Raw genomic sequence first — 14,971 nt, forward strand, 5'->3', positions numbered from 1 at the left:
CAACAATTTTAGGGGAAATGGGTTTATAGCAACATAGAAAATCACCAATGCTTATTTTGAAAAACTGAAGAAACATGTTAATTATGACATATCTTCTCAAAAAGATCAATGTGCAAATGAAATAATTGGTGCTGAGACAACAACCAAATTCTGGAACATCAGAAGCTATAATTAACTACAACGATGCTACAAGTTCTTACTCGTGTACAATAAATAACAAATTGAACATTTTATGAGGAAGGTAAATATAACTGCAACAGCATAGAGACAGTGTTTGGATGACAGCAAATTGATACTAACAGGTGTGTACATGACAAATTTAGTAACATAGAACTAATAGCACTAAGGATGTCCACTATGTATGCCAAAACTGGGGTAAAGACAACTGTTGCTACATCTCGCACTGGTGCCCTGCACTGGTGAGCTGATGCAGCAAAAAAAATCAGGGACCCGGACTCCATAGCACGTAGTTGCTCCGATGCCCAGTTCCTTCATGCCATAAAGATTTAGTATTTTACTGCTTGGCTGCTCGGATGTGTGGACCAAAGTTGGCTGCACAAACTGCTGAAGCGGTGCCAAATAATTTTCTAATGGCATCATTGATGAGATGGCAACAATTTAAGATACTAGGTACAAACTATGACACTGTCTTAGGATGCATTTAGTTGAAGGTGTGGTATGAATGGGTTGGGACTGTGACAGTGTCTGAATCACATCTAACAAATGATTTGTAACAACGAAAGAGGGTCTAACCTTCTCTGCACATGCCAGAAACTTCCTCCCACTATCCATAGAATCAAACGCAACTAGCTTCACACATGGAGATTGATGGTCACAATGAGCAGATAGATCTTCAGCCACCCCGCTCCATTCGTTGCCACTGATGGTCTTATGGAGCTACAAGAGGAGAAATGACTCAAATCAACCGCCAGGTAAAAATCCTTCATTCCAAGTCATAGCCCGAGAGAGAGAAGAGAGGCATACCTGGGTGGTGAAGGAGTAGTCACCGGAGGAGGAACCACTGGAGAGGTCTTTGAAGAAGACCATGGCGACCCCGGCGGTAGGATGCGAGACGGCGAGAGCAAGGAAGCGGCTATAGCTTAGCAAGGAAGGAAGGAGGAAACAGGGGAAATGTGACTTATGGTCGGGGAGAAAAGGGGGTGGGGAAGGGGGAAGGGGGCGGGGGTAGATATTTTGGCGGTAGGCCAAAATTTTGGAAATGTGGAGGGAAACTTCACGCGCGGTGCCGCCGGACCATTCACTTTGAACGATTGTGTGCATCGTAAACAATTCTTCTGCTTTACGCACATGCGATGAGTTTGATAATTCAAATTTTGGTGGAAATGTCCCTGGGTACATCATTCCATAATTTAACATTGCTTGCTAATTTGGGCACACGAAAGAGCGTACAGCAAACAGACCACACTTACTGAATCGAGCAATTTTAGTAATTAAACAGAGCCAGTTGACCTAAACATTGCTCTAACAAAAGACCAGCATTAAAAAAAGTCTAAGTACGCATAATTTTAACAAATCCGCCGCCGCGCAGGCCAATGCATCGCCGGTGTGAGATGAGACGTCGATGACTTGTCCTGGCGACATGCCGCCGTTGGTGGACTCCGCGTCCCCCCTACTGAAGTCGACCGCGTCCTCGTCCTCATCCTCGGCACCGCCCTCAAGGTTGTAGTACTTGTAGTAGTGGCTGCGCCAGAGCTCGCATTGGTACTCCACCGTCGACTCCTCGACGGACAGACTCTTCTCTACCTCTACCTCGGCCACACGCAACTCCTCCTCCCGGCGCTCCTCGATCTCCGCCGCCTCCTACATCTCCAGCTCCCGCTCGGCGACCTCATGAGGAAGCAGGTGCTCCATGGCCACTGCCGCCTTTTCTGATGTGGGTTGCATGCTGGAGTCCGAGGTGGCCTGGAATATTTTGGCGTGTGCATCCTCGATCTTGGCGTGGATGGCCTCGACCCAGGCCAAGGCGACATCAGCGGCATGGACGACAGCTCGAGCGCTCTCGGCATTTGAAGCTGCCCTGTCGGTTGCCGTAGATGCCCTCTCGGCGGAAGCAGCCACGCTCAATGCGGATGCGGTGGCACTCTCAGCGTAGGCGGCCGCGCTCTCGGCGCAGGCGGCGGCGCTCGGGAGGGGGGCATCGTACGGGCCTTCACGAAGCGTTTCCACAGCGTCATCTTTGCAAGAAGGGGGTGCGGGAATGGGGGTCGGGATTCATGGATTCGGGGGTTGCCGGCACTGGAGCAGACGAGCCGGCGAAGCTTAAGGAGGGAGACTTAAATAGACCCAGATATTTTCATCGCAAACGGTTCCTAGAAAACAATTATGTGTGATGTTGTAGATATTTTTTATTAGCTATGAAAGACGAATTTGGAGTACAGTGGCAATGGATGGTGTTTTAAATGCACGAGAAATTTTGTAGTACTAATACAACTGTCATGTCAAAATTTGGAAAATTTCAGGGGCATTTGACCTTTTAAGACATTTAAGTGATTTTCTAGTCATTTAATGACCGTAATTGAAATTTGAACTACATGTACATGCAATAGCTAACCATAATGGTTTGAAAACTCATATTTTGTGTACTTGTGTGCAAGTTAATTCCATGTGAAGTAAATTAGAAAGAATTTTCAAACATATTTATCTCACGACATGGACACATGCATATGTATGCATGGAGTGACATGGCATTTTAATTCCAAAAATTTTAAAAAAAATCAGAATCACATGAAACCTTGGTTGATGTAATGTCATGCCACCAAGATAATGTGGTAAGAAAATTGGCATGTTTGACGAAAGTTTGGACACACACCCCTCACAAACCGGAGCAACTTACTAGAAGGCTCGTGGTTCCAAAAGGGAACAATGCATGTTTCATGATGAACGGGAGATAGCTTTCTCTTACGGCCTTCAATTTTTTTCTATGCTAACGTGCACTACTACAACTATAATGTGAAATTTTTGAAAATTTTAGGAGTCATTTGAATTTTTAAAGAAATTTAAGTGATTTTCTAGCCATTTAATGACTGTAATTCAAATTTGAACTACATCTACATGCAACACCTAACTAAAACAGTTTGAAAAATCATATCTGTGTACTTGTGTGCAAGTTAATTCCATGTGCAGTAAATTACAAGGGATTTTTAAACATATTGGTCTCACGACATGGACACATGCATACGTATGCATGGAGTGACATGGCATTTTAATTCCAAAAAATTAAAAAAATGATCAGAAAAAAACATGAAACCTTGGTTGATTTAATGTCATGCCACCAAGATGATGTGGTAAAAAAATTTGGTCTGTTTGACAAAAGTTTGGACACACACACCCCTCACAAACCGGAGCAACTCACTAGAAGGTTCGTGGTTCCGAGAGGGAATAATGCATGTTTGATGACGAACGGGACATAGCTTCCTCTTACGGCCTTCAATTTTTTTTCTACATCTAACGTGCACTAATATAGCTGTCATATGAATTTTTTGAAAATTTTAGGGGTCATTTGATCTTTTAAAGACATTTAAGTGATTTTCTAGCCATTTAATGACCGCAATTCAAATTTGAACTACATCTACATGCAACGCCTAACCATAGCGGTTTGAAAAATCATTTTTTTGTGTACTTGTCTGCGAGTTAATTCCATGTGCAGTAAATTAGAAGAAATTTTCAAATCTATTGGTCTCAAGGCATGGGCACACATGCATGGAGTGCCATGGCATTTTAATTCCAAAAAATTAAAAAATGATCAGAAAAACATGAAACATTGCTTGATTTAATGTCATGCCACCAAGATGATGTGGTAAAAAATTGACATGTTCGATGAAAGTTTGGACACACACCCCTCACAAACCGGAGCAACTCAGTAGAAGGTTCGTGGTTTCGAGAAGGAACAATGCATGTTTAATGACGAACGGGACATAGCTTCCTCTTACGGCCTTCAAATTTTTTTCTATGTTTAACGTGCACTAATACAACTGTCTATTGAAAATTTGAAAAATTTCAAGGGTCATTTAACCTTTTAAAGACATTTAAGTGATTTTCTAGCCATTTAATGACCGTAATTCAAATTTGAACTACATCTATATTCAATGCCTAACCATAACGGTTGGAAAAATCATATTTTTGTGTACTTGTGTGGGAGTTAATTCCATGTGCAGTAAATTAGAAGAAATTTTCAAACATATTGGTCTCAAGGCATGGGCACACATGCATGCAGTTCCATGGCATTTTATTTCCAAAAAATTAAAAAATGATCAAAAAAACATGAAACCTTGCTTGATTTAATGTCATGCCACCAAGATGATGTGGTAAAAAAATTGGCATGTTTGACGAAAGTTTGGACACACACCCCTCACAAGCCGGAGCAACTCACTAGAAGGTTCGTGGTTTTGAGAGGAAACAATGCATGTTTGATGACGAACGGGAGATAGCTTTCTCTTACGGCCTTCAATTTTTTTTCTATGTTTAACATGCACTAATACAACTGTCTTCTAAAAATTTGGAAATTTTCAGTTGACCTTTTAAAGACATTTAAGTGATTTTCTAACCATTTAATGACCGTAATTCAAATTTGAACTACATCTACGTGCAACGCCTAACCATCACGGTTTGAAAATTCATATTTTTATGTACTTGTGTGTGAGTTAATTCCATGTGCAGTAAATTAGAATGAATTTTCAAACATATTGGTCTCAAGGCATGGGCACACATGCATGGAGTGCCATGGCATTTAATTCCAAAAAATTAAAAAATGATCAAAAAACATGAAACCTTGCTTGATTTAATGTCATGCCACCAAGATGATGTGGTAAAAAATTGGCTAGTTTGACGAAAGTTTGGACACACACCCCTCACAAACCGGAGCAACTCACTAGAAGGTTCGTGGTTCCGAGAGGGAACGATGCATGTTTGATGATGAACGGGAGATAGCTTCCTCTTACGGCCTTCAATTTTTTTACGTTTAACATGCACTAATACAACTGTCATGTGAAAATTTGGAAAGTTTTCAGGGGTCATTTGACCTTTTAAAGACATTTAAGTAATATATCTGGTGTTCAAAAACGAAAATGTAAAGATCTGGCAAGACAACCGACCCCCACACGATTGGCACTTTATCTCGCAGCTCGAGGTTTGGTAGGTGAGTGGCCAGGATCATTAATCAGACACGGTTCTGCATTGGAAACCGTCAGCTGTTATGTTCACACACGGATTTTGGCTATTATGTTCACACACGGATTTTGCTGCGGGAATCGTGTGTAATTCAAACTATAGTACTCGTAAATTCCGGCGACCGGCGTGTGTACTGTCCCCGTCGATCTAGATTTCGGCCGCCAATAAATACTACCTTGCTCACGTCGTCCCGCCTGCATTCTCATCTACATCCTCCCCTCGCTCACCCTCTCTCTCTCTCTCTCAAATCTCTGCCATGGGACCGCTGGTCTGCCCACGCGCCGACGAGGAGTCGTTGCCCCCCGAGGACGCTCACTCAATTAGCAGCGACGAGGACCCCTATGCGCCTCCTGACGAGGTTGTGCCGGACCCCCCAACTTTGGATTGGATTTGGGGCCAGTACAATCTTTGTCTATGGAAGTCGCTGTCGCCGGCTGAGAAAGCCATGCAAGTGGCGTTCAAGAAGGAGATGGCGGAGGAGGAAGCCAGGTACCAGGCGTCCTGTGAAGCCTATGATGCCGCCTGGAAAAAGGAGGCAGCGGAGCTTTGGGGGCGGGCGCGTCGTCGTGCCGAGGAGGTGTACGAAGACGGGTACTTCACGAGAAAGGTCATAGGTGTTGGGCGCCTCGTCGCTGCGTGGAGGTGGGCCGATAAGCTCCAGCGTGCCACCGACGAGGAGCTCCGGTGTGCGCCCAACGAAATGGCAAGATCGGTCGCGCGCGTCCGCCAGCAAGAGGCAGATCGGTACGTCAAGCGCTGCGAGGCGGAGGAGGCGGAGTACTGCCTCCGCACTGGGAAGACGCCGCGCACCAGGGAGCTGCTGGCGAGGGGCTGCTGGAATACTGGCCCCAGGAGGGATTATTAGTTTTAGTATTGTTCATTTCAATTTTATGTATTGTACCTAGTAGTTAAGTATCATCACGTATATGTGATGATATTATATATATATATATATATATTCTGTGATGAACTAATAAACATTTAATATATATATATATATATATTATGAATTCCATTTTCTATCTGTTTTTGTATACTAATTTGAATCTAGTTGTTACCATCCACATATACGGAATGGAAAGCGTATATACACACATTGAAACATAACATATAAGAATGGAAAACAGAGTACACACATTGAAACAGAGCAATACTATGATTGCTGTGAATATATAGCTATCCACGTCGAAACGACTTTTCAAAATAAAACGCGTTCATGAGACCATGACCAGCAACCTTTGCCTACGGTAGCTCTTGGCTCTGCGTGAACTCGTGCAGGCGTTCGTCCAAGCGGTCGACACGCTCGTGGTACATCTGGAGCATGATCTCAAGCTCCAAGTTGGCTATTTCATCAGAGATCACCAGTTCAAGGATGCGACGGCCATGTACCTCTACTGCGCCCTGGTGGACACCTGGGCCAAGGAGGCAGTCGAGCCTACAGACCAACGCGTTGGCATCCAGCGGGCCACCGACAAGGCGAACGGTGGCACCCATGCGAATGGCACGGCGGGCGTCCAGTGCAAGTATGGCGCGGCCGGCCTCTGGTGCAAGTTCGGTGCTAAGGGCCTCTGCCCACTCCTGGTGAGGAATGGGGGTACTGACCGGACGTGTACCCAGCTGCGATGTCGTGTCGACAGCAGGCAAGTGCCGATGGATCTGCTCTTGTTGTGCAGCACGCCGCGCCTCTCGCTCTGCGGCAGTACTCCAACGGCCTCGCTGTGCGCGTTCGAGCCGATACCGCAGCCTATTGGCACGGACGCGCCTAGATTTCTCTGCGGCGCGCCATCGATCATGTTGTGCGGCGAACTGCAGCCTGTCGATGCTGACATGCCTATCTTGATCCGCGGCGCTCAAGCGCCATGCGCCAAAAGTCTGCTCAACCCTGGTGATGATGCGCATCACGACATCGTCCATCGCGTTACCGGGGAGTGCCTCGGCCTCGACGGGCCGTGGCGCCTGCTCATTTTCCTCGTCGATGAGGTTGATGGCAGAGGCGACACTTTGGTGGGTTGGCATGCTTGGAAAAGGTGGATATGCTACAGGCTGCGCTTGTTGCCTCCGTGTGTCGCGCACCGCCTATGCACAATATCGCTGGGTGGCGAGAAACATGTGAGAAAATGGCAGGAAACGGTGGCATGTTCATAAAACTCCATCAATTAATGGAAATTTGGCATAGAAGGAACATCGAGCTAGAACAAGAAGGAGATGATGATCAGATGAACACGAACTAGACTAGGGAACCGTTTTTGTTATTATCGGTATTCGCACACATTTCTGATTACAGACCTGTTTGTCGCGTATCACAAACATCTTGTTATATTGAACCATTTCTGTTCTCTTGCCTCAAGGCAAACAGTTGATCCGAGTGAACCGCATGTCGTATATCGCACACACCTTCATCTGGATGCCCATTTCTTTTGTGTTGCCTAATCACAAATAGTTCATCTGTGTGAACCGTATGCTATATATCGCACACACCTTCATCTGGCTGCCCATTTCTTTTGTTCCTCCTCATCGCAAACAGTTAATTGAGCTGAACCGTATGCCCTGCATCGCACACGCAACTAAAATCTGAACCGTGTTTGATGCATCCTCCATCGCAAACGTTTTGCACCTTTTTGACGGTTTTTTACACCACCGTTTGCGATTATGGCATCGCACACAGTTCCGTCGAAGGGTCTCTGATTGTTGTGTCGCGTTAGCAGCATCCTGCAGTAGTGTAAGCACACACACTTTTGCTTCCTAGATGGATACTCTGGCTTTTCACAAATACCTGTTTCTCAACCTGATCAAGAAAACACCACTTTTACTTGTCCTTTTGGAACCTATGCTTATAGACGTATGCCTTTTGGTTTATGTAATGCACCTGCTACCCTTCAAAGATGTATGACTGCTATATTCTCTGACTTTTGTGAAAAGATTGTTGAGGATTCATGGATGACTTCTTTGTTTATGGGAAGTCTTTTGATGATTGTTTAAGCAATCTTGATCGAGTTTTGTAGAGATGTGAACAAACAAATCTTGTCTTGAATTGGGAGAAATGCCACTTTATGGTTAATGAAAGCATTGTGTTAGGTCATAAAATTTCTGAAAGAGGTATTGAAGTGGACCAAGCTAAGGTTGATGCTATTGAGAAAATGCCATGTCCTAAGGACATCAAAGGTATTCGTAGTTTCCTAGATCATGCTGGTTTATATAGGAGATTTATTAAAGACTTCTCTAAAATTTCTAGGCCTCTTACTAGTCTCTTGCAAAAGGATATTCCTTTTGTTTTTGACGATGATTGTCTTAAAGCCTTTGAAACACTCAAGAAAGCCTTAGTTTCTGCACCTATTGTTCAACCACCTGATTGGAACTTGCCTTTTGAAATTATGTGTGATGCTAGTGATTATGATGTTGGTGCTGTTCTAGGACAAAGAGTTGATAAGAAATTGAATGTTATTCATTATGCTAGTAAGACTCTAGACAACGCTCAAATAAATTATGCTACTACTGAAAAAGAATTCTTAGCAGTGGTGTTTGCTTGTGATAAGTTTAGACCTTATATTGTTGATTCCAAAGTAACTGTTCACATAGACCATGCTTCTATTAAATATCTTATGGAAAAGAAAGATGCTAAACCTAGACTTATTCGTTGGGTTCTCTGGTTACAAGAATTTGATTTGCATATTATTGATAGAAAAGGAGTTGAGAACCCCGTAGCTGATAACTTGTCTAGGTTTGAAAATGTGCTTGATGACCCACTTCCTATTGATGATAGTTTTCTTGATGAACAGTTAGCTGCAATAAATGTTGCTAATGGTACTCCTTGGTATGCTGACTATGCTAATTACATTGTTGCTAAATATTTTACCACCTAGCTTCACATATCAACAAAAGAAAAAAATCTTCTATGATTTAAGACATTACTTTTGGGATGACCCACATCTTTATAAAGAAGGAGTAGGTGGTATTATTAGAAGTTGTATACCTGAGCATGAACAGGGACAAATCCTACGGAAATGTCACTCCGAGGCTTATGGAGGGCATCATGCTGGAGATAGAACTACTCACAACGTATTGCGGTCTGGATTTTATTGGCCTACTCTCTTCAAGGATGCTCGTAAGTATGTCTCATCTTGTGATGAATGTCAAAGAATAGGTAATATCGGTAAGCGTCAAGAAATGCCTATGAATTATTCATTTGCTTTTGAACCATTTGATGTTTGGGGGTTTGATTACATGGGACCTTTTCCTTCCTCTAATGGGTATACAAATATTTTGGTTGCTATTTATTATTTTACTAAATGGGTAGAAGCTATTCCAACTAGTAGTGCTAATCACAACACCTCTATTAAAATGCTTAAGGAAGTTATTTTCCTAAGGTTTGGAGTCCCTATATATTTAATAACTGATGGCGGTTCACACTTTATTCATGGAGCTTTCTGTAAAATGCTTGCTAAGTATGATGTTAACCATAGAATTGCATCACCCTATCATCCTCAGTCTAGTGGTCAAGTTGAACTTAGCAATAGAGAAACAAAATTAATTTTGCAAAAGACTGTTAATAGGTCCAGGAAGAATTGGTCTAAGAAGTTAGACGATGCACTTTGGGCTTATAGAACAACTTATAAAAATCCTATGGGTATATCTCCTTATAAAATGGTTTATGGAAAAGCTTGTCATTTACCTCTTGAGTTAGAACATGAAGCTTATTGGGCAGTTAAAGAACTCAATTATGATTTCAAACTTGGTGGTGAAAAGAGGTTATTTGATATAAGCTCATTAGATGAATGGAGAACCCAAGCTTATGAAAATGCAAAGTTATTCAAATAAAAAGTTAAAAGATGGCATGATAAAAGAATCCAAAAGCGTGAGTTTAAAGTTGGAGAATATGTTTTTTGTACAACTTTCTATTTAGATTTTTTGCAGGAAAGCTCCTCTCGAAATGGGAAGGCCCCTATGTCCTCGAGGAGGTTTACCGGTCTAGAGCCATCAGAATAAATAATTTCGAAGGCACTAACCCTAATGTTGTCAATGGGCAACGAATAAAGCATTATATCTTAGGTACGCCTATTAATGTTGAAAGTAATATTATTCAAACCTTGACATCGGAAGAACACATAAAAGAGTCCTTTCGGAACACTCCAGAATCGTGAAAATAAGGAGGTACATGATATGGTAAGTAAACGGACTCCAAAAATCTGCAAAAATATTTTTTATTAGTTTTGGAATATTTTAAAATTTTGGAAATAAAGAAACTCCCAGGAAGCGTACCCTGGTGGGCACAAGACACCAGGGCGCGCTTGGCGCGCCCAGGTGGGTTGTGCCCACCTGAGACACCTCCCGTACTCCATTTTTCTACCATATGCTTGTCCTGCAAGAAAAAAAATCTATATATACTTCCCGAACCTGTTGATCACCGTATCGTGGAGAAATCCTCTGTTCTCCTTTCCCTGTTGTTTTCTGTCAGATTCCATCTACCATGGCCTCTTCAAGCTCCTCCAAGGACAAGATTTCTCCTTCATCACCACCATCATCTCCTTCACCACCAAAAGGAGAATTGAGTATCGGGTATGGGCACTCCCCTTGGCTTCCGCCAAGCTTGGGGGAGGTGCCCCGGTATCGTATCATCCCACTATCTTTTTGCTTTTATTTATCTTAGTTCAATCTATTGCTTTTAGATGAAATAAAGTTTAGTTCGATTATTTCTTCTTTTGAGAGTTTGCTTAGTGATCTATCCTTGTAATCATGTGCAAGTTATATACTGAAGTTAGTTTTAGTTTTTGCTTTCATTACTTTCATGCTACAAATAAAGAAAAGAAATAAGGAAGAAAGAAAAAGAGAAAGGAAATAAATGAAGAAAGTAAATAAATAATGAAAATATTATATACTAATCCTATGGTAGGTGATGACACCACATAAGGAAAAGTATAAGTAGAATATTTTATTATAGATTGACAAACATAGCATTAGTCAATGGTGCAACTCATGGAAGAATTAATAAGGGAAGAGAAGATTCACATATACATATATTATCCTAGAAATCTTTTGTGATTGTGAGCCCTCATCAAAATATTATATGCCAAAATTGTTGGCATTGGACAAGCAAGACAACTTAATGGTTCATGTTTGTTTATATTCACATAGAGTCATATTGTCATAGATCCTTTAACATGTGATGCTTGCCACCTATCTTTGCTAGCCAAAAGTTATGTACTAAGTATAGATACTACTTGTGCGTCCAAAACCCCTTAAACCCCAAATCTTTTTCAAGTGTCTGCCATACCTACCTAGGGATTGTGCAAGATCCCTCAAGTAAGTTGTCATCGGTGCAAAAAGGCAATAAAAATTGCTTCTAAAAGTGTGAGATCGTTTAGGGTAAGAGAAAATTGAGCGTTGTATGAACTTGGATGACAAAGAATAAAAGCGACAGACTACATAATAAAGGTTGTCATCTTAATGGGCAATACAACGTGACGTTCGCTTGCACTAAGGGATTGAGCATACAAACAAATAAGTGCATGGCAACCTCTACTTCCCTCTACGAAGGGCCTATCTTTTACTTTTATGCAAAGAGTCAAAGTTTTTCCCTCTATTCCTTTTATTTTTCTCTTTTGGCAAGCATCATGTGGCGAGGAAAGATGTAGGCACATATGTCCAGTTGAATATAGATAGCATGAGTTATTATTGTTGACATCACCCTTGAGGTGAGTATGTTGGGAGGCGAACCCTATCTTTCTTTGTGTCCGATTGAAACGTTTTGCTCATGGGTACAAGGTGAGTGTTAGCAATCATAGAAGACTATATGATGGTTGAGTATGTGGACTTGCCTAAAGGCTCCAACATGTGACCCTTCCTGAAAAGATGATGAATTGTAGTTGCAAACTTGACTGATAACATAGTTCATTGCTTTCTAATAGAGTTATTGCTTTATACTTCGATTGTGTGATGAACTATTACTTATTCATGAGAAGTATATGATAAAAGTTCTATGATAAAATTCCTACGTTTAATTTTGTTTCTGCTATAATAATCAACATGATGCTTCTATGTCCGTATTTTTTTTTATCGACACCTCTCTCTCAAAGCATGTGGACATGTTTTTCAATTTCGGTTTTCGCTTGAGGACAAGCGAGGTCTAAGCTTGGGGGAGTTGATGCATCCATTTTGCATCATGTTTTCTTACTGTTATTTATAATGTTTTTATCCATAATAATGCTTTTTGGAGTAATTCTAATGCCTTTTCTCTCATAATTTGCAAGGAACACACCAAGAGGGAGAATTCGCTTGCACTAAGGGATTGAGCATACAAACAAATAAGCGCATGGCAACCTCTACTTCCCTCTACGAAGGGCCTATCTTTTACTTTTATGCAAAGAGTCAAAGTTTTTCCCTCTATTCCTTTTATTTTTCTCTTTTGGCAAGCATCATGTGGCGAGGAAAGATCTAGGCACATATGTCCAGTTGAATATAGATAGCATGAGTTATTATTGTTGACATCACCCTTGAGGTGAGTATGTTGGGAGGCGAACCCTATCTTTCTTTGTGTCCGATTGAAACGTTTTGCTCATGGGTACAAGGTGAGTGTTAGCAATCATAGAAGACTATATGATGGTTGAGTATGTGGACTTGCCTAAAGGCTCCAACATGTGACCCTTCCTGAAAAGATGATGAATTGTAGTTGCAAACTTGACTGATAACATAGTTCATTGGTTTCTAATAGAGTTATTGCTTTATACTTCGATTGTGTGATGAACTATTACTTATTCATGAGAAGTATATGATAAAAATTCTATGATAAAAGTCCTACGTTTAATTTTGTTTCTGCTATAATAATCAACATGATGCTTCTATGTCCGTATTTTTTTTATCGACACCTCTCTCTCAAAGCATGTGGACATGTTTTTCGATTTCGGTTTTCGCTTGAGGACAAGCAAGGTCTAAGCTTGGGGGAGTTGATGCATCCATTTTGCATCATGTTTTCTTACTGTTATTTATAATGTTTTTATCCATAATAATGTTTTTTGGAGTAATTCTAATGCCTTTTTTCTCATAATTTGCAAGGAACACACCAAGAGGGAGAATTCGCTTGCACTAAGGGATTGAGCATACAAACAAATAAGCGCATGGCAACCTCTACTTCCCTCTACGAAGGGCCTATCTTTTACTTTTATGCAAAGAGTCAAAGTTTTTCCCTCTATTCCTTTTATTTTTCTCTTTTGGCAAGCATCATGTGGCGAGGAAAGATCTAGGCACATATGTCCAGTTGAATATAGATAGCATGAGTTATTATTGTTGACATCACCCTTGAGGTGAGTATGTTGGGAGGCGAACCCTATCTTTCTTTGTGTCCGATTGAAACGTTTTGCTCATGGGTACAAGGTGAGTGTTAGCAATCATAGAAGACTATATGATGGTTGAGTATGTGGACTTGCCTAAAGGCTCCAACATGTGACCCTTCCTGAAAAGATGATGAATTGTAGTTGCAAACTTGACTGATAACATAGTTCATTGCTTTCTAATAGAGTTATTGCTTTATACTTCGATTGTGTGATGAACTATTACTTATTCATGAGAAGTATATGATAAAAGTTCTATGATAAAAGTCCTACGTTTAATTTTGTTTCTGCTATAATAATCAACATGATGCTTCTATGTCCGTATTTTTTTTATCGACACCTCTCTCTCAAAGCATGTGGACATGTTTTTCGATTTCGGTTTTCGCTTGAGGACAAGCGAGGTCTAAGCTTGGGGGAGTTGATGCATCCATTTTGCATCATGTTTTCTTACTGTTATTTATAATGTTTTTATCCATAATAATGCTTTTTGGAGTAATTCTAATGCCTTTTCTCTCATAATTTGCAAGGAACACACCAAGAGGGAGAATTCTGGTAGCTGGAAATCTGGACCTAGAAAAGCTACGTCAGGCCACCTATTCTGCACAACTCCAAATGAGCTAAAACTTTACGGAGATTTTTTATGGATTATTTAAGGAATATTGGAGTCGGTAAACACCAGAGGGGGGCACCAGGTGAGCACAACCCACCTGGGCGCACCAGGCCCCCTGGCGTGCCCTGGTGGATTGTGACCTCCTCGGTCCACCTCTGGTGCCCATCTTTTGGTATATAAGTGGTTTTGACCTAGAAAAAATAAGAGGAGGACTTTCGGGACGAAGCGCCGCCGCCTCGAGGCGGAACTTGGGCAGGAGCACTTTTACCCTCCGGTGGAGCGATTCTGCCGGGGGAACTTCCCTCCCGGAGGGAGAAATCATCGTCATCATCATCATCACCAACAACTCTTCCATCTTGGGGAGGGCAATCTCCATCAACATGTTCACCAGCGCCATCTCCTCTCAAACCCTAGTTCATCTCTTGTATGCAATCTTGTTACCGGAACTATAGATTGTTGCTAGGGGGTGACTAGTAGTGTTGATTAAATCTTATAATTGATTACTATATGGTTTATTTGGTGGAAGATTATATGTTCAGATCCAATATGCTATTTAATATCCCTCTGATCTTGAGCATGATTATTATTTGTGAGTAGTTACTTTTGTTCTTGAGGTCATGGGAGAAATCATGTTGCAAGTAATCATGTGAATTTGATATGTGTTCGATATTTTGATAGTATGTATGTTGTGATTCCCTTAGTGGTGTCATGTGAACGTCGACTACATGACACTTCACCATATGTGGGCCTAAGGGAATGCATTATGGAGTAGTAAATAGATGGTGGGTTGCGAGAGTGACAGAAACTTAAACCCTAGTTTATGCACTATTCCGTAAGGGACCGATTGGATCCT

The sequence above is a fragment of the Triticum aestivum genome, chromosome 4A (assembly GCF_018294505.1).
Source record: "Triticum aestivum cultivar Chinese Spring chromosome 4A, IWGSC CS RefSeq v2.1, whole genome shotgun sequence".
Taxonomy (NCBI): Eukaryota; Viridiplantae; Streptophyta; class Magnoliopsida; order Poales; family Poaceae; genus Triticum; species Triticum aestivum.